The sequence below is a fragment of the Stegodyphus dumicola genome, chromosome 2 (assembly GCF_044657685.1).
Source record: "Stegodyphus dumicola isolate Sdum_Otavi_A_Nest chromosome 2, ASM4465768v1".
Classification (NCBI taxonomy): Eukaryota; Metazoa; Arthropoda; class Arachnida; order Araneae; family Eresidae; genus Stegodyphus; species Stegodyphus dumicola.
In genome coordinates this window covers 91,975,151-92,001,186 of record NC_140769.1, presented here as the reverse complement: position 1 = coordinate 92,001,186, position 26,036 = coordinate 91,975,151, and the positions used below count along the sequence as shown (strand labels likewise).

The 26,036-nt window shown below is 29.7% G+C and overlaps 1 protein-coding gene across 4 annotated transcripts in view; it reads left to right on the top strand.

The window, feature by feature from the left end:
• LOC118202146 (diacylglycerol lipase-beta-like) overlaps positions 1-26,036 on the top strand; it is a 189,706-nt gene that overhangs the window by 61,026 nt on the left and 102,644 nt on the right. The window contains exon 1 of one of the 4 annotated variants that reach the window (XM_085810899.1): positions 3,989-4,134. The exons of 2 other annotated variants lie outside the window; for them this stretch is intronic. The gene's annotated coding sequence lies outside the window, so the exon portion shown is untranslated. Of the gene's footprint in view, positions 1-3,988; positions 4,135-25,340; positions 25,430-26,036 lie in introns of those variants that run through there. One more of the 4 variants, XM_035374302.2, reaches the window with a different exon arrangement.

The following is a 26,036-nucleotide window of genomic DNA, read 5'->3' as shown; positions in this document are numbered from 1 at the left end:
TGTGTGTTTGTTTGTTCGCATTATTGATTTCTGATCAATTATGAAAAATTTTTTGCCACATTTAATCGACTAAAATTGAATATAGGTGAAATATTGGATGGAACTTGAGTTTCTACGACCATTTGATTAGAAAGACGAAAATCATTAAAAACTGCGTGCTATTATGTTGCTGATATAATGAGACATAATTAGCTTATTTTTCTATCGAAATTTTTTATTTGGGTTCCATATTGCATCAAATTGAAAAATGTATGACTATGAATCGTACTTTTTGCATCGTTATTATAGAGAAGAATTACAGCAGTATCGTTCTTTCCGTTGTTAGATGCATTACTCTCAATCTAACTTCACTGGTATCGAGTACTTCCGCTAGTAATCAAATAAACCAAACCAAATTTAAGCTTACGCATCTGCAAATCAGCCCGTCTCCACCCGTCCAAAATTCAACCCGTCTTCCACTCGATTAAAATTCCAAGCATTACATTACTTTTGTAGTTACACAATTTTCTCCTCTTAAGGTAAACCAAAATAATTGATTGAAGGATGTTAAAAAAGGAGAGCAGATTGTTTTGCTTTTGAAGTTTAAATAAAATATCAAAAATTTAAAATTTTTACATAAATTTAAATAGTTAAAAATAATTCTTTTCATTAACAATTACTGTAAAATCATAAATTAGAGCTTTTAAAAAATAAATGTGGACACTTCAAAATATATAGGTTGCATCTAGCATTTCATCATATTTCTTCATATACTTTCACAGAGTTTGTGTAGCTTTTAAACTTCAAAACAGCAGAAAACTGCTATTATAACCATAGTCGAATGGAAGCAAATTTTGATAATTCGAAACTGAAAGGAGCAGAGTGAAAAATCGATTGAATAATCAAAAATTCGATTTGTTGAGAAAAGTTGGCATTAATTTCGAATTCTATATTTTAACACTCGGTTCGATTTCGGCTTATCGAAGTTCAAGTAGTTTATGTTCTATTGTATTTACTTGAGATTTCAGGAAGCAAAATCTTTCTTTATATGGAATATGGAAGGAAGATTTTACTTTAGATTTAGACACATAAAATCAAATAAAACAAAACAAAAGACGTTTATGATTTGTTTTTAATAACCAAAATAGTCTTTAAAAAGTAATCCTTACATTTTTCTTTAGTGCATCCGGAATTTTGTTATTTACTTTTCAGAAAGATCTTGAATATGTTGAATAAATAATTTAGTAACAAAATAAAATGGTTTGCATAAAAAATTGTCCCATTCTAAGGCTTTTTACAGGATGAAAATTGAAAAAAATCTCATAAAAATAATTAATTTTTAAGTATTTCAGCTTTCTTCAAAAATTCCTTTAAAACCAGTATCCTTCTATTTGATTTTTATGGAAGGAAGATATCAGAAGATAACTTTTTTGAATGAGAAAATTGCCATTGTCAGAAACTACTGCAGAATGAAACTTTTTTTTATTTAATTAGACATTAAAAACTGCTGAATTTATTCATAGTTTTATTAAGTTTTTTTTCTTCATAAGAAAATAAATTTGAAATTTGGCAAGTGTCCGAATCTCTGACTCTTCTTATTCCAAACAATGGGGAAGAAGGTCTTAGGTGTCGCCCAACCGGGATAGTGGTTAGTGATTCTTACTGCCGAACCGATGGGCCCGGGTTGGAATCCCGGAGAAGGCATGGATATTTGTGAATGTATAGAGTCTGTGCGGCATGGGGGCACTCTCAATATACGGCCAGCCGAAAGTCCTCTCGAGAGGTTGACGGGAGGGCTGCTCCCCCGGATGCTTTCCATCAAAATTGGGAGCGGAACTGAGCAAAGTCGTACTATCATTTGTATGGTGCTCAAGGCGCAATCTTGCACTCCTTTCCAATATTAATTTCGCGGACTTGCTCTGATGTTACTGTCTGTCAGGGAAGTGAGATAAGTCACAATAATAACAGTTCTTAAATTCGATAACCTGGCAGAGTTGAAGTCGTTAGTCTGTGTGAAAGTACAAAAATTTTAATACCCTTGTCTTTTCAAATGGCATGCCATTCGTATAATAGGTTGGGAAGATTAACTTTCAACAGCAGTGCGTTTTGGAAGAGAAGGAATTCTTTACTGGAATATGTAGCAAGAGTACAAAAGATTGCAAAAGACGAGTATTTAAATACCGAAGAAACCCAAAAATCCCATTACGGGAAACTGAATAATAATGTTCTTCATCATCTCATTTCTTTCGAAAACAAAAAATCAAAATTCAGGTTGATCTTTTGAAGCTATCGAAGACCTCAAAAAAGAGAATGTCAAAGTATACGCATATATGCCCAAAAACGTGGATCTAATGCCACACTTTGTTGTGGGAAGAACCAGAATGTGGTTATGGGGTTTTTCACAGTAGAGCTTTTTGAAGTTTACTTGGTGTAATTACATCTTGGAATAATTCCCATCTTCCTCATGTCTTATTTATGCAGTTGCCACAGACCATAAACTCCCGGAGAGGATTTCTTAGGAAGCAGGGTCAGACAGACCTGGATTTAACAGAAATCCATAATGAATGTAAATATCATCAAGCTGCTTACTGCAAGCAGAAATGTAACTAATCTTGGTCATCTAGAAATTTAAATCTGCAGAATACTTTGTATATTTTAAATTGTTTAAAACACAAAATTTTGAGAGTGTCTCAGAAATTCAGGAAATCGTATTAACAGGAAGAATTACATATCCAAGCGTTGACTTTTAAAAGAAAATCTAGAAGCTGCATGAATGCGCAAAGAGTTGCATGCAATTAAACAAATACAGGAGGCTTAATAGGGAAAAACTAGTTTGCTCGTCTTGAATTCTTATGAACTACACTTTATATGAATTCAGTGCTAAAACTTTCTAAATGCTATGTAAATTATTAATTTTTTGTTTCATTCAGCGGTGGTTAATGTTTCAGTTTTAGTCGGGACTCTAAATGGATTCAGCTCAGGGTTTTCTTTCCTAAATATTGGTCTAGTAAGTGATGCAGTGCTTAGTTGCGGAACAAATAAGAATGCCGAAAATTGATGACTCCACTCTGGTTCAAATCCTAATGAATGAGCTGCCTGCATGAGTATTTTTGTATTTTTTATAATCTGTTACGTGAATAGGAACCTATTTCTCTTAGAAAGTATTCCACGAATGTATCAGTCCCTTTAGACCGATAGCTCTCGCTTGCATTAATTATGGTATTTGATTAAATTATTATGCAGTGTGCAATGACCTGAATTAAAGATTTATATTCCGCAAGAAACGAATTCAGTGTCCCAATCTGAGATGTTTATTATCAAACGTGATCTGCGTTCAACTTTTTAGATAACTTAAAAACCATAGGCTGAATGCATAAAATTCAAAAATGAAATAAAACTTATTTATATAAATGCATAACTCGCCGAACTAGTTGGATGTATATAATCAGATCCTAAAATTTTTCTCATATGTGAAGTAACGATAAATAATGTATCATTCTTTTTACCGTACAGCAAGCCATGTGGGTCCTAAATTCTTTTTAGAAACAATTTCAGACACCAGGGGAAAAAAAAATTAAAGAAATCGAAATTTTAATATCATGTTGAAAACTTTATTTCGTAAAAATAATTTGCTGTGTTTTTAAACCATTTATTATTTGTTATTTTTTCAACTTTGTGCAAGTTTTTAAAATTTGCTCTTTTAGCTTACTTCTGAATATATGAAACTATTGATTCGGGAGAAATATGAACCTAAAACAAACTCTTGTTAATTCTATCAATAATCACAAGCAATTTTAGAGCATTAACGAGGAACTTAAAATGAAGTAAAACAGAAGAAAACGAAGCAAGTGAAGGAAAATTCGGCGTTATTTCCCTTGTTATTTTTCCTTTACGGTGGCGAGAGAAAGGCTAAAGAAAATTGTCTTAAAATAACTTCCAAAATAAGGAAAACAAACGCATGAGATACATTTATCGGTGGATTGTGTGTTGGTTTTCGACCTTGTAAAGTTATTGGTGGTCAATTTTATTTTAATTAGTGGTTGGCCTTCGTATCGGAACTTGCGAACAACTTCATGTGAACACTGGAAGATTCTTTGAATAACAACAAGGAAAAATTGGGAGGTCCCTGAAGGCATATCTCTTGGTTCCCGCCAGGTAAGTCGAACACCCTAATAGCGAGTTTTGTATTGATAATTAAATATTTTTTTCTCACGTTATTTGCGATCAGTTTATGTTAGAATGCATCCTTTAAAAATTGCTTGTCTTGCGCTCAACCATTTTTAATATTTCGCTGCTTCGGAAGAACAATGACCTAATGGAAATAAAGAATATATTTTTTTATAAGAAACTAAAAAAGAATTATTGGTAATTGTAATAACTGTAGTTATAAAGTAAAACTGAAAATTCATAAAAGTAGATGAAATATCAGCAGTCAACGAATTTTAATATCTCATAAACAGTATTATGAATCATTCCTAAAGAGATGTTGATGTTAAAACACGTTTTGAATTTTTCAGTGTTATTATTATTTTACCCGCTTTCATGCAGAAGATTATTGTCACTTAATTCACACTTGAAATAATTTTTATACTCTTATTACTTTTATTGTTTAACATCCCAGTTTATAAGAGGGTTGTTTTAGATATTTTTCCTAAAGTACGATCTTAGTAGGTTTGCATGAAAGAAACGATTTAGAATTAACTAATAGTTATGATAATATTGCCTCTGTATCTTACGATCATATAATGTTAAAAATCCGTACTGTGATATTTTGGAGAAAATATTAAATCGCATTGAAATCTGTATATAGTAATGGAATACTGTTTATAGTAATGTTACTGATTTACTGTTTATAATAATGTTATCACATTGAAAATCTGTATCGTAATGCTAATGGAATTTAAATTTTTTACTTTTCTTAAACTGGCATCACTCTACAATAAAATTTAAGACTTTTTAATAAAAATAAAAAGCAGAAATTTGTTATTATGAAAGCTGGGGATGAACGTTAACCTGTAAAGTCTTTTAGCTGGTATTTCTTATACTGCATTTAAGTTAGGTTGTAGAGATATTAGGCATTTTTGGAAGCAGGCAAGATGAAAAATTACAAAGTCTTTGCCGGGAATCGAACCGCCGACCTCTCAATTAAGCGCTGAGCATGCAGACCACTACATCACCAAGGCTCGCTAATAAGGCGGGAGAAATACCTTATATATTCCCGCTTTTAAAGGGCGACTGGGGTTTTTAGGGTACCCAGTCGCCAAATCCTGGAGGATCATCATTCAACACCCTTTTAGTTCGGGCGCCATTGTAGAGACATTAAGTATTTTTGGAAGCAGACAAGATGAAAAATTAACAGTGCATTCGCCGGGAATCGAACGGCTGACCTCTCAATGACGCGCTGAGCGTGCAGACCACTACACCACGAAGGCTCGCTAAGAAGGCGGAACAAATACCTTATAAGGTAACAGTCATAAAGCCTTGTAACTGAACCTTTATTGCTCTGTGGGATGAGCATGGAAGTAAAAAACTCGGTTCAGCATAACAAAATTTCTCATAAATGCCCAGACCATGGCTGACACTTCACAATACTTCTTTTTGAAGATATTTATTTTCATATCAAAAAACATTTTCAATTCATTATAAATATTGTTTTTTTTATTTCTATGGCATTAAATGCATTATGTTTAATTGTTATGTAAAACACCATATAGCTATATTAATATAATTACATTAATTCAATCTTTGATATATATGTATATTATAAATTCAGCAGAAAAACTAAAAGCCTAAAATAATAAAAACTTAAAACCTAAATGAATAAGTAAAGAATGACTTAAAAAAATCGTATATATGCACTGGCGTTTCATGGATATGTTAATTCAGCTAAGGCATAAAACATTTCACGTATATTTATGCGTATTATTTAGCTAAAGTGACGAATAATTCATGTACATTTATGCATATTACTTAAGCTAAAGTAAAAAAAAATTAATGTATATTAATACATATTAATTACTTGAGCTAAACTGAAAATTATCACTCCGTGGTCCAAACATGAAACCATACAAAAACATTGTTTAAAATTATTTTTTCAAACTAATAATATTGATTTATAAGTTAGGAAACTATGTTCTTTAGAATTTTTTTCATTGATCTTGATCAAAATAATAGGAATAAAAATTTTATTTTCATTGTGGATTTCCTAGTATTAAAGTAAGAAAAATTGTCCACATTTAAAATTATTTCATGCAGTGTTATGCATCTAAACTTAAAATTAATGCTACATTTTTCCTACATTTTCACTTAGTCTAGGTCTTTCTCGATTGATAAGTTATTTCCTGGCTACTGCCATTTCTCTAACTAGTTTTGCTTACTTATTTTCAGAATTTTTTTTTATCCCACCGAGATAAATTATGAAAAATTAAGTGACACTCATAACAAAATACTTATTGCATATTTATATCGTATGCGCAGCAGAGTACGTCTAAAAAAATTAAAAAAAGCATCGCTTTCTCATAATTGAAATGGTCAGACGTGTTAAGGAAATGTAAGTTATTGATGTTTCGCACATTCATCATAAATCTGATTTTTCAATGAAAATAATATATGCTTTCTAATTTTTAACTAGGCTAGTTTAAATCTAATATGTCTTTCTCGTTGACAAGAATATGCTGTGAAGGAAATGCTACAACATTTAATATTCAATTTCAAATTCAATTCAACAGTAACGAATTTCGTAAGAAAAGATTACCGATGAACATTTTTCAATAACGCAATCTCTAGTCTTTTCTAAATGCACTTTATAGTTAGTAGTTAGCATTAGATGATAGAGAAGAAATCGTTCTAAAGAGGAAGCCGGTAAAAGGAAACAAGAGATAATCTTGTTTGAACGTTCAAAGGATGCCTTGGAAATTGCCAGATGCAACAAATCCAATTTAAGATTATTCTATATTAAAATGCTGTTGTTTAGGGTAGCAAAAGTGCATGTAAGTAATTTTGTCATTTCTTTTGCAGCATCGTGTGATGCTGATATACTTTTCTTGCTAACCAAAAATCACAATTAACAAATATTTCTTAAATATCTCATTTAAACTATGAAATTAGAGATTTTGCTTTTTATATCGGAATATTGTATTTATTTTTCAAAGGATTTAAGTCAGCTATATTGCATGTTGCGTAACTATAAAATGCTTGATATTAAATTAATATATATTCATTTAGCAAGAACTCACTTCCATGTAAAAAATGAAATAATACTGGATTTAATATTGTTAGCAGTCACAGTGTAACATATTTTACTGTTACATGTGATAATATTAAATTTACTTTTTAGTTCAAAATATTTTTATTAAGGAAAAAATAAGAACATAAAAATTTAATGTGAAAATTCAGCGCATTTAGTATGATATATCTAATATGATGCAGTAGCAGTCGGCAAATATCTAATCTGATGCAGTAGCAGTCATGTTCATAAAAAAGTTCTTATGCGGGCTTTATATTTTCGTAGTCGTACTTATAGTTATAAAAATGTTCTAAAAGAAGTAAGTAAAAGATGTAAAAGTTCTAAAAGATGTGTTTTGACAAAGGGGCAGCACAAAAGTTTCTCATTGTCAGTTTTACCATGGAATGTATGATGCAGCTAAACCAAGACTGAGGTATAAGAAGTGAAGAAAAGAGTCTTAATCTGAGCCGAAGTGTTGCCATTTCTTTTTACAATATATTCGGTATGTTATTTATATTCAGCGTCCAAGCGGCAATAATTGATTACTAAGCTTAATTAATAAAATCTATGAAAGACTAAAATAAATTTTATATGAAAAGAGGTTGCTTTAATTTTTGTTTTGAATTGCTAATTTAATCTGTATATTATCTTGACGTCAAGATTTAAGTTTATATAACTGTAGGGTTTTTTTTTTTTTTTTTTTTTTTTTTTTTTTTTTTTCATTTGTTAGCAGGCTGAGGCAACGCAAACATTGCATCAAGGTTGTTACAGTTTAGTAGGAGAAAATGTGGGTTGATTGAGGGAAAACCATTTCTTTATAGTTTTATTGCATGTTTTTATTTGAGAATCTCATATCTAATACATCAACAATTTTATTTTTAATGTATGGGCATAAATCACTCTTCAGTAACATTAAGTAATTGTCATATAGTTTAATTTTGGATCTTTTCTTAGATTTCCATATCAAAAAGTTTGAGAAAATTTGTAGTCCCTCTTAAACGAAAAATAAAATCTAATAATACAACTTATTATAACATTACGTACAATAATAAATATTGATAATATCTGTTTAAAATGAATAATAAATATTTCTGCACAAACAAATTATTTTAAAGATCGGTTCCACTTATAAGTAGCAATTGAAATAAATGAATTATAATAAGTCAAGAAAGAAAGCGTAATTTATTTCCTCCCCCCCCAATATATTAGAAGATTATTAGAAGCTCTATTATTAGAAGCTCCGATGGAGAAATTTTTAAATTGTGGTAAAGTGTGAATCAAACGTTATGCTCATTTTAAACGCTTTCGCTAAAATAAAAAAATAAAATAAAATAAAATAAAAAAAAATAAAAAAAACCATCCACTGCTTAGAGTAAAAGTTCTTTATATGAATCAAAAGGATGGATCATTCTTATTCACCAGTTAGAAAAATTATTGACTCTATTGACAATAATAGCTGGAGCAATGTAACTCTCTTAAAAGACAACAGTATGATAATGGGTGTTACGTAGTCATAATAACGGGTAATCAAGATGTAACAAAGAGTAATAATACGTGCGAGCATCGGAATGCCATATTAAGATCATCATCTTTTTATATCAACAGACAAATTTGTCACTAATGAATTCAGTTATTTAAAAGTGTGTAACTGTTATTTTTAGTAGTGGTCTAGCATCAGATTATAACAATGGGAAAAAGAAAAAAAAAAAAAAAATAATAGCATACAGTCTTTTAATTATTACTTCTTTTTCTCTTTGTTTTCTCTTACTTGCATTTAACCTTCGAGTAGTCCTATGCTGGATCTTAAAATCTAAAACTTATTCTACGATAATTTATTTGAAACTTTCATTTTACTTCTAGGATTGGAAAACGATCAGTGCGTTAACGATTTAAATTTATCTTCAATTTTTCTTCAGGTTCGATTGTCTTCCGAATTTTTTACATAGCACCATAAGTTTTTAAGACAGATTTTAACTTTTAGACGTTAGAAACGTTCTTTTCGGAACCTTAAATTAGAAAATTATAGAAACATTTTTTTTAACTTTATTTACTGTGGGTATGTTATCTATTCTCCTTGGCAAGTGTTGCCACTGCGCAAAACTTAACATGTTATCTTATACGCGTCTTGCGCATAAAAAGTTCTCAAAATGCTGCCATTGGGCAAAACGTAGCATCTTTAATTTATTTTTCAAATTTAATAAATTTGTAATTTCTTAACAAACTGAATGATTGATTGCTTAACAATATGCATGATTCAAAAGCAATAAGCTTATTTTTTTAAAATCTTAATTCTTATTTCTTTAATAACATATCTAATTAATATAAATTAAAAAAAAAGTGTTCACCAGTGGCAGAATGGTAAAGTCACTGAATACTGATACTTCGAACTGGGATGGATCCTGGCGAACCTGCTGGCTGCATAGGCGTTTTCATGGTTTTACTAAAGAATATCTAAGGAGAAGAAGTAAAGGTTCTCCGGGGCGCGTAATGGCAGACCGCACATTGAGTTGAACAGTGTTAAGCGAATTTCGCTTACTGCGCATGCTTGATGGTGTACCTTTGGCGCGGGAAGAAATATTGGCGCTTAAAAGCAACCCTACGCTACCTCATTCGTGATCTCAATGGCTGTCGAGTGTGGTCGAGTGATGTGTACAACTGCAATGTTGTGGAACTTTGTTTATTAGTTATTTTAACGTTCATACCGATTGCACTTGCTTATTTTTCTAATATATGTTTCATTTTAATTTGTCTAACAGTGCATTTAATAATTGTTATCATATATTGTGTTTAATAATTCGTTATTTAGATGCAATTTGTTTACATGTTGTAATTCTCAGTAATGTAAACTGGATTTTCCCGCTTAGTTTGTTAATTCGCGCTTTTATTTCTTATTTAAAAGAATTAAGTAAACAGCATTAAGGAATTGTAAAATTTCTTCAATGTTATTTGCAAACACTTGCTATATTTTTTACGTATGTCCGTGTTTCTTTGCGTATGTACGAATGTAACGTATGGTAAATTCTGAATTGTTCTTATTCCTTAAAAGTGTAACTAATATATCCTAAATTTCAGTCTTTTTATGAGCGAAAATTCATACAGTTCCAAAGTGAAGTGCAGAATTTCATAAGTATAACATCTTACATTTTGAATGCAAACACTGCTTCACATTATTTCGTAATAATTATTTACATCTCCTCCATCTATGCCTGTATCAATTTTTTCATCGGGTTATTTATCAATAATTCCTGGTAGAATTAGAAATATATTATTAGAAAAGGTTTTTCCTGTATCATCTGCAAGGAACAGAAATTTAAAGCGATGAATTATTGGAATGAATTTTAGTCAGCATTTGAAGTTATTTAGATTTCTGTTGCATTCAAAATTATTTAAAAGCTGCATAGAAATATTATTTTGAAATGCAAACATTTTAAGTGCCAAAATTAAAAGTATTTAAAAGGTAGCTATTGTCATTGATGATAGATTAATTGACTTGTCAAGGGAAACAAACCAAGACTTCAGTACATAAATAATATATTTTTTATTCTGGGGGGGTGAACATTGTTATTAATGGTGATATAATCAAATAAATAACAAAGAATCTGCAAGTGAAACGTATTTTACCATTTCTTTGAATTTAGATATTTTTCCAAATATTCCAAGCATTTAAAAGAAATATATTTTACATATTTTGTAACTGTGAATGTATTCGTAGTTCTGGAAGTTCTGAATATCTGCAGAAACACATATTTCGGTCTATGACTTAGCTGGCTTAGTTAAGTTAAGAAATAAATTTTTCTTTAATATTAACAAATTATTATATATTAATAAGAAATTGGTACATTTGTAATTCCCCCCAAAAATTCTTTAAGAGTGGCAAATACGTACATAAATTTGATTCCCCCCCCAGTATGTGTGACGAGTACGTTCCATTAGACTTCATGATTATTTTGTAACAGCTCTACTTATTGCCAAAATTGGGTCTTTATGCATATATATGTGTATAATGCATACAACATACATGCAAAGCTATGATAGCTGTTAATATATCATAATTGACTAAACACTACGAATACTGTTTTTCTTTCAAGACATGTACTCTCAAATGTTTTCATAACAACTTCTGTATTTATTTAGGAAAAATTCCACTGATAAAATACTACACACAGAAATATTTTTAAAATGGTGTTTAAGAATGCTGTTGATTTTTCAGAGACACAGTAACAATTTAACTGGTTATAACCTTAACAGAGCAGAGATGTCAAACAGAAAAAGAAATGCTCAAATGCCAAATTAAAATATTTGATCATAAAACAAATGTAATTACAGTTAACTTATTTTCGAACTTGAAGATTGATTATCAAGTATAATAAAAGAATTTCATGAAAACAACCTAAATTTGAAGTACAATGAAAATAGTAGATTTTATTTTACCAAAATAGCTTAGTACAATGATTTTGTCAATGTATTCTTTATGTTTATTTATGAGAAATTAACAGAATGTAACCTATGTTATGAATATAAAGGTAATTTTTATTTTTAACTCTCGCTAATTAAATATAAAACAGTTACAAAAGTCTGAATATTTGGTGTAAAATTCGAGTTTTCATTATTAAGATTAAATGCCTTTTCCACCGATTACTTTTCTTGATTTAATAAATCTCCTTTTGGTCTTTCTTATACCTTATACGAGTTTCACCCACTTTGGTAATATATACTGTGTGAGAACTCTGGAAAACTTTAGCGACTTTTCGTTATGTTTTGGAAATTACAACAGAGGTTTGGAATATGTGTAAAAAAAACCCTTTTATGGACTCGGACAAATTAACAGAGTGCACAGCTTGTTCATACAGAATCAGCCAGCATTTATGGCGTAAATCAAAAGTAACGAAATGAATTCACCTCATTCGAATACACTCAAAATCAGCATTCTGGCAGGAAAATGGAAAGGAAAAAAGAAAAGTTAATTATCATAAAATAGCTGGTTAATAAAAATAAATGAGAACTCTACAACCTCAATTCACTATTTTAATTTAGCCATTTTCATTTTTATGCAGCCTTTATATCGAAGTATGCATTTGTTTTGGTGTCAATAAACTTAATTCTTTCATTTTTTACCCGATTACATAACATCACATGCAATAGCTGTAAATATGAAAAACACATGCATATATCCAGCAGCATGTTAATTTCTTTTGAATATATGGTGTCTGTCATCTACAAAAGAAAACTGTAAATTCAAAATATAAGATGTGAACATAGGTCTCCTGTTGGATAATATAAGAAAGTCACACTTTCTGGTATTACTATTATTTTTTTTATTTGTAGGACCTAAGGTCCTACAAATAATAAAAAAAATAATAATTAAACATTGTGTAGAGAGTAAAAAGCATAACGCAGAAACTTGTTGAAAAATTAACATGTATATCACTTTGCCCGAGTGTTATGGTCAGAATCCCATTCTGTATAATAATATATGCATTTGACATTATTAGGTATTTCTAATTAAATTAACATTTAAATACTTCAATGAAATATTAAGAAAATGAGAAAAATTATGAATACTACTTACTATATGATATGAATTTTTTAAAAGTGAGCTAATTAATAAACAAAGAGCAAAATATATAGTTCCATATTCCTTACGCTGAAGTCTACTTCATGCTTATTATATCATCATTAGTTATGAGGGCAGAACATTTGTGCTCTTCACCTTGCAAAATTATGAAGAACATTTTAATAATATAGGAAAATTTCATATAATGGCCACTAGCTGAACTGAATGAAATGAGTATTTTAAATTCACTAGAAATTTAGGGTCGTGTAATGTTTAAATATTTCAAGTTTTGGAAGAAACTATTTAAAATGTCTTCTTTTTTGGGGGTGGGTTGCTTTAACTGCTTTTGGGCTACAGATTTCAGCCATATAATCTCATAAATAGGATTTAAAGATTAATTTTTTAACCCAGGCAGATCATATTTCCTCATGAAATTATTGTTCAAAATTTATTCACTGCCTTACTTATTCATTACACACAATATATTCATATACTAATTAATCATATATTAATACAATATTCAAATACTAATAATTAAATCCTTAAAAAATGTTCCTCTATTAAAAGGAAAAACATTTTAAAATGTCCAATTGAGCAGTATTTATTTTACCTCAAAATATGTCATTATTGTATTATTTTTCAAATTCGTTATTAATACATGAATTAAGTAAACTCAAGTATTATTTAGAATCCAGGATTAGTGATATGGGATGTTTAGAATGTTCAGGGTTTTATGGAAAAGTACTACTGAATGGTAAAAAAGTTTATTAAAATTCAAATACAGTAATTCAATGATGTAATATACACATATAATTAATATGCACAGCAAACGATTAGTATGAAATGCATGACAGAGCAAGAATGAAAACATACATGAATTTACAATAACATAAGTTGCAAAATAAACAGAATACAGGAAAACTCGCATAAATTTACAGTAATATGAAACAATTAAGTGTTATGAGTAATAATATTAGTCAGATTTTTCCTTATAGTTAAATCTTCATTTTCATTCTTCTTTTAATATCTTGTGTTGGTGGTTGGCCTGCAGGCATTCTTTAAGCGATAATCTCTGTGGCACTTCATCAAACCCTAAATTGTTGAAACAAACATTACCAAATGCTAACTTGTAATGACATTAATACATGTATCATAACAAATACACAATGAATATTAAGAAAATGTTAATGTACTAATATTTCTTGTTTCAGTAGTATCAATTATTGAAATATCATAAAAGAGGAATTAGACATTTTTGATTAAACATTCAATTATACATCTATCAATTTCAGTGTTATAGTGTGGCACCAGGGTAACTATGCGAGACACACTAACCCCTCAAAGATTTCTGATTTACAAAATAATTTTGGCAGTAACTTGTAAAGGCTAAATAATATTATCAAAAAGATACAATTCTTAAGTAATTACGTATATTTTGCAGAAATACTTTGGAACTGTTTGAGCTGGTATTCGTGAGAATCCTTGAGTAATTTTTTGAATGCAGAATAGTTTAACTGAGAAACAACAGAATGCAGCCAAATGATATCCCTAAGTATTATTTCATTTCACTTTCTAATGCATGCATAATAGCATTAATTAAGAATTTAATAAAAACATTAAAAATAATTACATGAAGCAAGATCTCTAAAATTTCAAAATTGCATATAATTAAAATCTAGTTTAATATCTGCAATACATTTTTAACTCATCATATTTTCATAAATTTAACTTTACAATCTAAGACTAATTACAATAAAGCATACTTTATGACACAATATGAACTTCCAGATAATGTGTATCATTTAGTCTGAGATTAAAAACTATGCTAGGAAACCTTCTGGAAAACCATATTTAATACGTTTTAAACTATTTTACTTTCCTAGATAATCTCATCAAAATTATTAAATATTCATCAATCTTTTGATCGTCAGTTTCTGTTACCTGCCAGCGAGGTAGAATGTATTCACCAAGACACAAAAAATATGTATTATATACATGTAAAATATAGAAAATACAGTGGCTTTGCTCTGCGCGAGCATGCAACCTATAATTAACTTACTGCAGTTTCAGGATCTTATCCTAGACCAGTACTTTCGAGAACATTCTGGCATGTTATATAACCGCTAGTACACATACTGAATACGTGCCATTTCTCGTCCGACTGCTTTCTTCTACCGCTGCTACAAGACCTTGCAGCTGCTCCTCCCATCTTGTTCTTTCCTTTGTTAAAGCAGATATGACGTAAAGTCTAAATTTAATCTTACTTAGTTTAAATCAATATTGAATATATAATTTTGAGAATTTCATCTAAAGGCAAAATGATCTGCTGAGAGAATTGAATAAAGATGTGGGATCTAAAAAGCTAAATCCTTCTTTGTCGTCATTTTGCAACCTTCTATCCAGCCATAACAATGCCTGGCCTATGATGTAGTTATATTGTCAAGCTTTGGTCATTCCTGTGCCTGCCAAAATATTACATATACACGTATGAAAATTATTAATATAAGCTACATAATGTAATATTAATAATTTTCATACGTGTATAATTTTCTAATGATTGTTTTGTCACAGTAATTAGAATAAAAGTCTGAAATATTGCCATGTCTTGCAAAATATCAACTAAATCTGTACACAAGATACGAAATATCAACTAAATCTATACAAAAGAATTTTCGATTAAAAATTTCTGTGCAGACCTGATAATCATTATATATACTGCTCTTTGTATAATGTACTGAACTGTAAAGCTCCAGGTATACAAAACATTTCAAGACACTCGATATTTATTTTGTTGCAGAAGCAAACTGTTTATTTTCAATATATATAATAATAAGCAAAGATGATACGTGACAAATCTTTCAGTTCTATAATTTTTATATCTAATATTCAGTGCACTATTATGCTAATAAGCAATCTTTATTCTCAAATCCTTGCATTATATGTTCTTGCATATATGTTGGTGATTATGGGTGGTCTATTATTCATCTGTTTTCTTATCCATCATGGCGACTACACTAAGTCTGTTAATCAAAGCTCAAATGTATGCCTGTCTCCTGTAATTTTAAAGAAATATTTGAAGGAAAGATAGGTTAGATTACATAATAATTATACATACTTTGCCTGTGTGTTTACAGTCAGACATAATATTCAACAACTAATATGCTTGAAAATGCCCAAGTGGGATTTGAATGGCTTCAATAACATATACTGGAAAATTAAATAAAAGTATTATAAAAATATTGCGCCCATTTAGATGGCTTAAATAATAGTTGTGTAATAAAAGAACATTTTAGGTTTCATATTAACTAATTAATTTTTTTTTTATTTTATCTCTTTGACCTTTAAAATGAAGAGGTAATGTTTCTAGTTGATATTATGAGAAAACCTGAAAAGCAAACAAAATCTACACTAAATCTAAAAATGTTTCCAAAGTTCACACATCTGCAAGAAACTAATAAGGTCAACAATGCCTGATTAACTGAATTTGTTGGCAGACGATAATTCAAATCTGAATATAGAAGACATGTAAACAGTATAAAAGCATATCAAATTTATATCAGTGTACGAGTCATCATATGTGTGAATGAGTGCTTACTATAAATTAAGTACAAGTCTTACTCTGAACTATTTAGTATGCTTATACACTAATTTTTGCATTTTCTTAATTCATATTTTTAATTAGCATTATTACAAAATTAAATAATATCTGTAATAATTGTAACTGAAACAATTGTATTTGAAATTTCACCTCTTTCATAATAACCACGATTGCCTAGTACATATTCATTAGCAAAGCATACAATTAAGTGCTTCACAGTATTATTAACAGTAAGGATGCTATCACACGTCAGTTTGTTTCGGAAGAATAACTGTTTGGCACAATTTTTCTGCTTTGTCACAACAGCCAATTATCATAGATCACTTTGGGGTTAACATGGGAAACTGGTTCCCCATTACAAACAAGCTGATAGCTGATTGATTGAAAACGAACAATTTGCAATTTTTTTAGAAAGGAAGGAAAACGCATGTCTTTCTTTCAATAGTAAACCAGGCAGAAAAATTGTCCGAAAAAAGTTGTTCATGTGAAACAAATGCCGTGTAATAAGGGTCTCAGACATCATTACTTACATCTAACATTTCACTTCCAGAAACAAGGGTCAAAATTTTTCAGCTGCCATTCACTGTGCCAATGCCTGAAATTAAAAAAATCATTTTATAAAAATCTCTAAAAGGATGATTCAAGTATTGAAAAATCTTAGATCATAACTTGGTCATACACACAAAATATATTATTTTTTATACCAATAAAATAATATGTTGTTCAGTGCTGAATGAATTATTTAACAATAGGAGAGGGTCGATGGTTGTGAAATCACATCATAATAATAAGAGAATTTATAAAAAATGAAATAAGGGGTTTTATTTAAATTTTATTATTTAGTTAAGAATAATTATCCTACTAACTTTAATTCATATATTCAACTCTGAAACACACTTTCTACAACTTATCTTTGGCTACTATAGTCTGTGTAGTCAGCTTGACAGATACAGTCAGCAAATGATGATTGACAGTCATAATTGTTATCTTGTTCCTGGTACATGTGCAGTACACGTACATGTTTTCCTACAACTTGCATGATTGCATATATACTTTTTCACAGCAGAAATATACAATTTTATGAAGAACTAATTTGCAATAATATATAGCATACATGAAAACAATCCAAGCATACTTTATATTAAAGTGCAATGTTATGTAATCATTGATGAAAATTACATACATCAAAATATACTTTATTGTACATACATCAAAATATACTTTATTTACTATTACTTTAGGATTATTAAAAATCATCATCAATTCCTACATGCTGTACAATCATCTGCCTTTTAAAAATAGAACTTGTTACATTTAATATTTCAACAGGTTTTTCTATTCAATAGATATTTGATAATATAAGGAGTTAAGTAAATTTGAACTAATTATATTTTATTTTTACCAATTCTTTACATTTATACCACAATTCATTACATTTCGAGTTCATTACATTATTTTATATTAACTTCAACCAAAACATTTCAGCACATTTTTAGATAAAAGACTCAAGTACCTTGCATCAGTTTTAGCTGTAATAAAATTACGCTAATAACTTTCTTCTTGAAGTTTCTCGAAAATGATGTTTCTTTTCGAAAAAATTAAAACAGTAAGGAAACAAATTATTTCTTAAAACATCTTTCTTAATGCTACATTATATAGAAATTTAGGAAATGTTAAAAAAATGTTAATGAACTGTATATGTGTTAAAATACAATATATCACATATTGCACATATAACATATCAAATTACTGAAATGGGAAAATATATACATACCTGAAAGCAATCTCGCAATAGCATTTGGTTTGAAGCTCGCGCTATCCACTGGAGCATCTGCATTTACGCTGACTTCCTTTACCCATTTTGTGCACTCTTCAATCGAATTTAAACTTGATCGTATCGTTCAACTTTCCAGTTGTTGGAGCAGTATAGGAAAAAAATCTAATTTTACACAGTAATTACTTTACATTGCACATATACTCTACGAAGACTTAAACGCCGGATTTATTTACAATCAGATGGCGGTACATCTTTACCAAATACCGTATTTATCCTCTTTTCAAATCGTGCCAACATAATAATTACGCCAAATTTGTTTCTGGGCATGCGCAGTATGCGACATTCGTTTAACACTGTTCAACTCAATGTGCGGTTTGCCATTACGCCTCCGAGGCAAATGTGGCTCCGTCAGACCGAAGAGACACATTATGTATATCCCTGAAGCTTATTTTAAAGGGGCAATTCATCCACCCTCCGTACCTCACTGCGCATGTGCGAAATAACATCTAGCATGCCGTCGGCCATATTAGCAATCTTTTACCGCGTTGTTTCAAAAGGTTCTTTATTGTAGTCAGAGGTACTTGGTTCTCAGGGATAATAGAAGGGCTAGCTCATTTCTTTGTTCGACTCCTCGCCGACGCGAGCCTAATGGGGGGACGTAACAGGCAATAATCTGACGTCACTGTGATGCCACCTGTCCTGATTTCCCACGTTTAAAACAGTAGTTTCATTGAGCTGCGAGACGATTTTCTAGAGGTTACATATCCCAAATTAATTTTAATAATATATATATCTGTTTTCTAATAATGTATATATTTAAAATAATTTATATATATGTAATTTTAGTCAGTTTTTATTTTAAATTCTATGTTGTAAATTATCGTTTATGTAATATGGCTTTTTGCGCTGCAGTAACGTGCCGTAGCACTTACAGAAGTATGAAAGGATGAGATATTTTATTTCATGGGACCAAAGGATCCAAATGAGAGTTTGCTTTTGACGAAAGAATGGATACACAAATGTCAAAGAGAAGATTCTATTAATGTGAAGAGCGGAAAAATCTGCAGCGAACATTTTCTATGCAGTATTTATGAAGATGATATGAAAAATCGCTTGTTTGGATAGCCACAAAAAGAAACTGTTGAAATGGAATGCTGTGCCGAAAATAAATTATGATGACAATAATAAATCAAATTTTAATGATTTTGAAATAAAACTCACAAATGAAAATGTAGATCATCCTGAATGTTTTAGGATAAACAAGAATGCATTGATAATTTGAAGAACAAAATAATATCCTTAGAAAATTGTATTAAATTGTATTAAAGTATTGAAAAATAGAGAAAAGAAAAATTTTAGAATGTTTGTTCAGCGACAAAGAGGGTGGACGACATCTAGACAGAAATTGGTATCAGAAATTAAAATCTCAAATAGCGAAATTTCGGGGGGGGGGAGCACAAATCGGAGAATTTGGAAAAATGTCTAAAGCCTATTTTTATAAAGACGCAGATTAATGCATTACTGAAAAAGAAGAAAAAAATCCGGTGGACTAGTGAAAATATTTCACGTTGCATCGTCATAAGAGCTCTGCCATCTTAAAGCTATGATTTTTGGAAAGAAAAAAAATTAAGAAAAAAATTGGAATATCTTTACCTAGTATTATCAAATTAAAGAAATGGTGTTTATTTTATTTTTTAGTGTTTTCTAAATTTTAGTGTAGTCCAAGAATTCAAAGTAATGTTCTTACTCTAAAGAAGGAAAGAGGTGAATATTTGTATTCTGTAGAAAAAATATGCGTTCTCAGTTTCGACGAAATGCATATAGATTGAAAACTCTGCTATGACTCTAAACTGGACTAAGTTGGTTCTTTTCAAAATGTGCAGTTTGTTTTAATCAGAGGTCTCATTTCACGCTCTGCCTCAAATTACTGAGAAACCGCGTTTTAGATAGAGGATTTGTTTTAGAAGCTGTAACTGTTTTAAATTTTGATATTATTAAAGAGTTTTAAATAGAGATTGAGAAGAAATTAAATTGTGTCACAAACTAAAACCAAATTATTTAATGGTCAAGGGAAACGAGAGAAAAAAGTCGCTCCAGAGAAAACATTATTTTCAAAAAGTACCGCAAAAGGTATACTCTACCGCACAGGAAATCAGAAAGCATCTGACTTCTATGAGTTAATCGATAATATCTTCGGTATTATGAATAGTACCAACAAGAATAACAAGTATTTAACAAACTAATTTTGTTAAGTACTTGTTAAAGTTATTCTTATTGTATCCTTTGTAACTAATTATTGATTAGATTTTGTGCTAGATTAGCATTCTAGATAAAATATAATAGTATAAAACATCAAAGTAATTGGCATAAAAAGACCTGCTTCCTTTACTCACACTTTTGAAAAATTAAATAACTGTTTTAGGTACTCTGAATAAAGCTATTTTGTCAAAATTAAGGTAACAGTTTTATATACATTTATTTAATTGTAATATAGATATAAGTATAAATTACAAAATTATTTAAAAAATATCTATTATATTGAATCGGAAGAGAATTATAACAATGTAAAATTTACAATTTGTCAAAATATCAAAAGTAGGTTAGCAGAAATGTTGCCATATATGTGATATACGAGTATGTTTAAATCTATGTCAATGTAAAGTTGTTTTTTGAGTAAAATTTAAATAGCTGCTATTATAGTTATCTTAGAAGCAGTATAAACATTCTCTCAGTTAGAATGCAAATAAAGAAATGATTAGAAATAAACGTGCATTAAATAAAAAAAAAAACCTGCAAATAAAAATAAAATAAAAAAAAAAAAACCACGGAACTTTATGTTAAAAGAGTAGCACATTTTATCTATTATTTTAACATTGAGTAAGCATTATTAAATTTTTTAATGGTTCAGTCTAAAATGCATAAAGCAGTAACATTGCTTCTTCCAAATTATAGCTATCTTTCACACACAGCTCATTTTAAAAGCTGGTTCAAAAACGCTAATTTCCAAGCTGTGAATTATATTGGCGCGCTCAGTGTCATCATGGCTACGTCATCACTTCTCACTTTCTGCTTCAGGGGAAAAAGCTCTATGAGCTAGCCCTTCTCTTCTAAGTCCTGCTTGGTTCTAGTTATGTAAAATTCTTTAGAAGACTTTTTAAATGTAATGTTGTAAGTGAAATGGTTTTGGCTATAGGGTGCAAACTTTGCTCTTGGTTTTCATAATGGTCATTCCAAATAATTGTCTGAACGTTTTCATTGTAATTTTTTTTTAAAGTTATTGTCGGATAATTATAATGTATTTCAGTGTTTTCAATTTATTTTGGGGTGCTTTGGATTGTTGGATTGTCTTTAATTATTTTTTCTGTTTAAGTTAGTTATAAGCAAATTTTGCTTTTAAAATTTCACTGTAAAATTTTAACTATGGATTCATAAAAATTTATTACGTATTGTATGGCAATGTTTTCCCCCCTTTTTAAGTTTACAGAATTAAATGTACCCATTTGTTGAATAATTTTGGATTAAATAGATCTTTTGCAAAATTAAAATGAAAAATCCAAGCATACAGCAATTTTACAATTATTAGTTTTATAGCGAAGGTAGAAAATTGTGTCATCAAAGAAAATCATTTTTGTAATTTTTATTTAAAAAAAAATTATTCCTAATTTTATAATTTGAAATAATTTTTGTCCCAATGGCTACAATATTTGTTTGATATAATAATATTTATTTGATTCAGTAAATTATTTACAAAATTTCTTCCCAGGTTTTAATAATACCTATAGGTTTGATTTTCAAATTAAGTATTTAATCTTATATGAATAAATGTAAGAAGTATTGAGTATTTTGCGAAAAAAGAATGAAATCAGCTATTTTAATAATTTATGTGAAATTCTTTAAAAGACCTTTTAAGTGTAATTTTGTATTTGTTAATTTAAGTGATATGATTTTGGCTCTTGGTTGCAAACATTGCTCATGGTTTTCATAATGGTCATTCCAAATAATTGTCTAAAAAATTCCTTGGTATTTGTGAAGATGCTTAAAATTATTTTGCATACCTATATTCTGAAACTTGAGAAGTGTCAATATATATTGTTTTACTTAAAATATGTTATTCTTTATTTTAATATTTAATAATATGCTTGATATGAAAACAATTACAAAATAGCGTTATTTATGTAATTAATTGCAGTAGTTATAAATTAATGCTGGATATTATATCAAATGAAAAAAATATAAAATTTATTCATTTTTTTTTTAAAATTCATTTTGCAGTTGAACTTAGGATGTTCCATGCAAAACAATTAAAGATAAGAACATAAAAGATCAACTTCACAATTCATCTAAAACAAAAGTCTCTGAATCCTGTTAAGTACTAAGAAATTTATTTCATTTAAATTTTGTCTTCGTATGGCTCGTGTTTAAATTGAAAGTAAAAATTGGATAGGATTCCTATAACTCGCCCAAAATTCCAACTAACAGCATTTTGCTCATAAAACTCAGATATGTATGAAAATAAAACATTTTGAATTATTTCGAAGTAAAAAATTTACTATCTCCTCGGACGGCGCTATCTAAATTTCACCCTGCGCTGGTGTTTCACTGCATAGCCGTGGCTCTTCGGTATAGCGGCGCAGAGGCGAAACAGGTTTATATTGCGTCTATGGAAGCTTTCATTCTTTTCCTTAGAGATTCTTTGGTTTTACTATGTATAACGTGGTACGAGCCAGTTTCTCTTAACAAGTCATCTTCCTTAACGCAGATAGCTGTCATGTGCTTAAACATAATCAAATAAACTAAACTAAACCTACACGTGGAAGTACATTATTGTAGCTGTTAAATAGATGTTAATGCAATATTTTACGTACCTGACACAGAGTCATCTGGTTTGTAAAAATAATTTCTACGCCTTTCTTCATGTGTTACTATATTTATTTATAAGTTCCTTGCCCTAAAAGAAAAACAATCTTAAAAAATTGTACTATGAAAGAGTATCGCAGTTTTATTTCTTAAGTATATAGAAGAAACCCGATATCCAAGGCGACCCATATTATCTATATATATAAAGAAGAATGTCTATGTGTTTGTTTGTTCGCGATTAACTCAGCCACAATTATAGCTATCGTCACCAAACTTTCTACGGTTTTTCTCTGGGTCCTGGAAAAGGACGACGTCCACATTTTTCCAAACAAACAAAAATAAAAAAAAAAAGGATATTAATTAAAACTCGGAAAACGCTAATTTTCGCTCTCTTTTTAACGAGCGGCAACAGTCTCGCACGCTGGAGATAAAAATCTGCTGGTTTATTTCGAGAAGTGTTGGCACTGCTGGTTTTCAATCGTACAGTTCGTTAATAAAAATTTCGAAGTTTTACAATGAAATAAAAGTAGCATTGTCAAACATTAAATACATTATTTCCGATTCCAAAAATTTGTGAGAAGCCATTTCGACTATTCCCATCTTTGTACGACTTTAATCAGCCGAAATATTAATTAAAAACTCTGAAAACACAAATTTTCGCTGTCATTTTCCCGAGTGGCAACAGTCTCGCGCGTTGGAGATAAATATGCTTTATTTCGAAAAGTGTTGCTACTGCTCGCTTTCAAATAGGAGAATTTATTAATAAAAAATTAGTAAGTTTTACAAAATCTATATTTATAAAGAAGAATGTCTTTTTGTGTGTGCGCTTGTTCGTGTTATTGGTTTCTGATCAATTATGATACATTTTTTTTGCCACATTTAATCGACTAAAATTGAATATAGGTGAAATATTGGACGGAACTTGAGCTTTTACGACCATTGTTGCTGGATATAATGAGATAGAATTAGTTTATTTTTTATCGAAATTTTTTATGCGAGTTTCACATTGCATGAGAGTAAAAAATGTATGACTATGAATCGTAATTTTTGGATCGCTATTAGATAAGGATTACAGCGGTATCCTTCTCTCTGTTAGGTAAATTACTCTCAATCTAACGCAACTAGCATCGGGTACTTTCGCTAATTTCTAATATTTCCCCTCCTCCAATGGCGGGCTCTAGCCGTTAATAAACGTTGGTCACTACTAAGGCCGGAAACGGTGGTCTCTTTATTACGGCGGCACCTAATAGATGGGCCACCGTTACACCCTCTGACGGGAAGGACAAATTATATCCATGCCTTCTCCGGGATTCGAACCGAGGGCCGGAAGGTTAGAATCTCTCATCTGGGCGGCTAATTCTAAAAACTAAAAATTCAGGAAGACTCCTCGGATTCGTATGGTTGACTATCACTTTCAAGCCATTTGTTATAGTTTAATGGATATATCAGTTTAATTAATATATTTCAAAGTTTAATGAATATATATTTTTCATAGTTTAATAAATATAGGTTATATAAAAAATATGTAGAGTCATTAGGTTATTTCGAAGCGGAAGAAAAAATCATTTTGTAAGATTTATTTGATCATTTTTTTTTTTTGGCAATATTGTGAATGTTTGATTTGTCAAATAAATGGGATGATGGCTTCATTAAAAATTAAATAATGGTTCTAGAAAAGTTTATTCTTTATATTGTGATAACTTATCTGTATGAGATAACTATGTGAGATAACTTATCTGATTAATTTATATAACTAGATCTATTTGTAAATTTAGAAGAGTTTAATTTTAAAACAAAAAGAAATCTTAATTGCACATGTTTGTGAACCTCATCATGTTGCAGAAACAATGCTTTTCTTCACAATATATGTAAGCACTGTTTTTGGATTATTTTAGATACGTCAGAAAACACAGAAAGCAGGATGTAGTTCTATTACCTCCCTTCCACATTCTGTATTCACCTCAGCAATCTTGTATACAGAATCGAGCATCATCCTGTTCAGTTTCCGACGGATTGGTTCAGATGATTATTTTTCTCCTGAACTATCCTTATCTTAATACGTCATTAATGTATTATTGTTACCTTTTAAATCCGTCTTCCTTTTCGAAATTTTGCAAAAACTTTTATCATTTCATTTTCCTTGCTTTTATGAACATCTTAAAAATTTTTATACGTAACTTCTATGTTGTCATCTTTCACAAAGATAACTTCAACTCCTCAAAGAGTTAAACAAAAGTTTTTTCACGAACTTAAAAATCATCCTAATGTTTCCTTAACAATTCCAACAAGGGCACAGTATCAAGGAACTTCCTTGAAAAGGCTAAATAGCTTTACTCTGCAAACACATTCAGTGAGTACAGTCTTAAAGTAATTATCTCTTTCAGTTTCACTTCTTACTTTTAGTAAATCTTGGAGATAGCAGAGTACTTCTCTTACATAGTAAGATCTTTTATAATATTGTACCATTAAAAAAAAAAAGTCTTATGTTTCTGTTTATCATGTCAGTATTTGAGTTTTGGTTAAAATTTTCCCATTCCTTGCTTTTTTTTTGCAATTTCTAAATTGCTTTCATGTACAGTACATTACTTTTCTAAGCTTGCAGCTTATATTAAATCTTTGTTAAAACTGGGAATGAATCTGATGTTTAGCAATAAACTAAAATTTCTGAATGAATCTCATAAAATGTTGGTTCCCATGATGCGATGAGTTTGCTTCAAACTACAAAATAGCGATAGCTGACGTTTTTATTTTTCGTTTATATATATTTATTTGTGATTATAATTATTTAATTCTTATTTAATAATTTAAAATTGTTTTGTTCTCTTTATTTTTGTATTTATTATATTAATTCTTTTTCTAAAGCACAGTTTTTTATGATTGCATTTCCCAATCTATATTCATCTGCTACAAAATATCTGTAACTCTTTTTATTTCAAAAAGACTCGACGTGAAAGATTTATTGTAATTAAATTAGTAAGCCTCTAACTCTCTAACGAATCGAATCCAACATTAAACCTGTATACAGCCCACAAACGGTAAAAGCCGG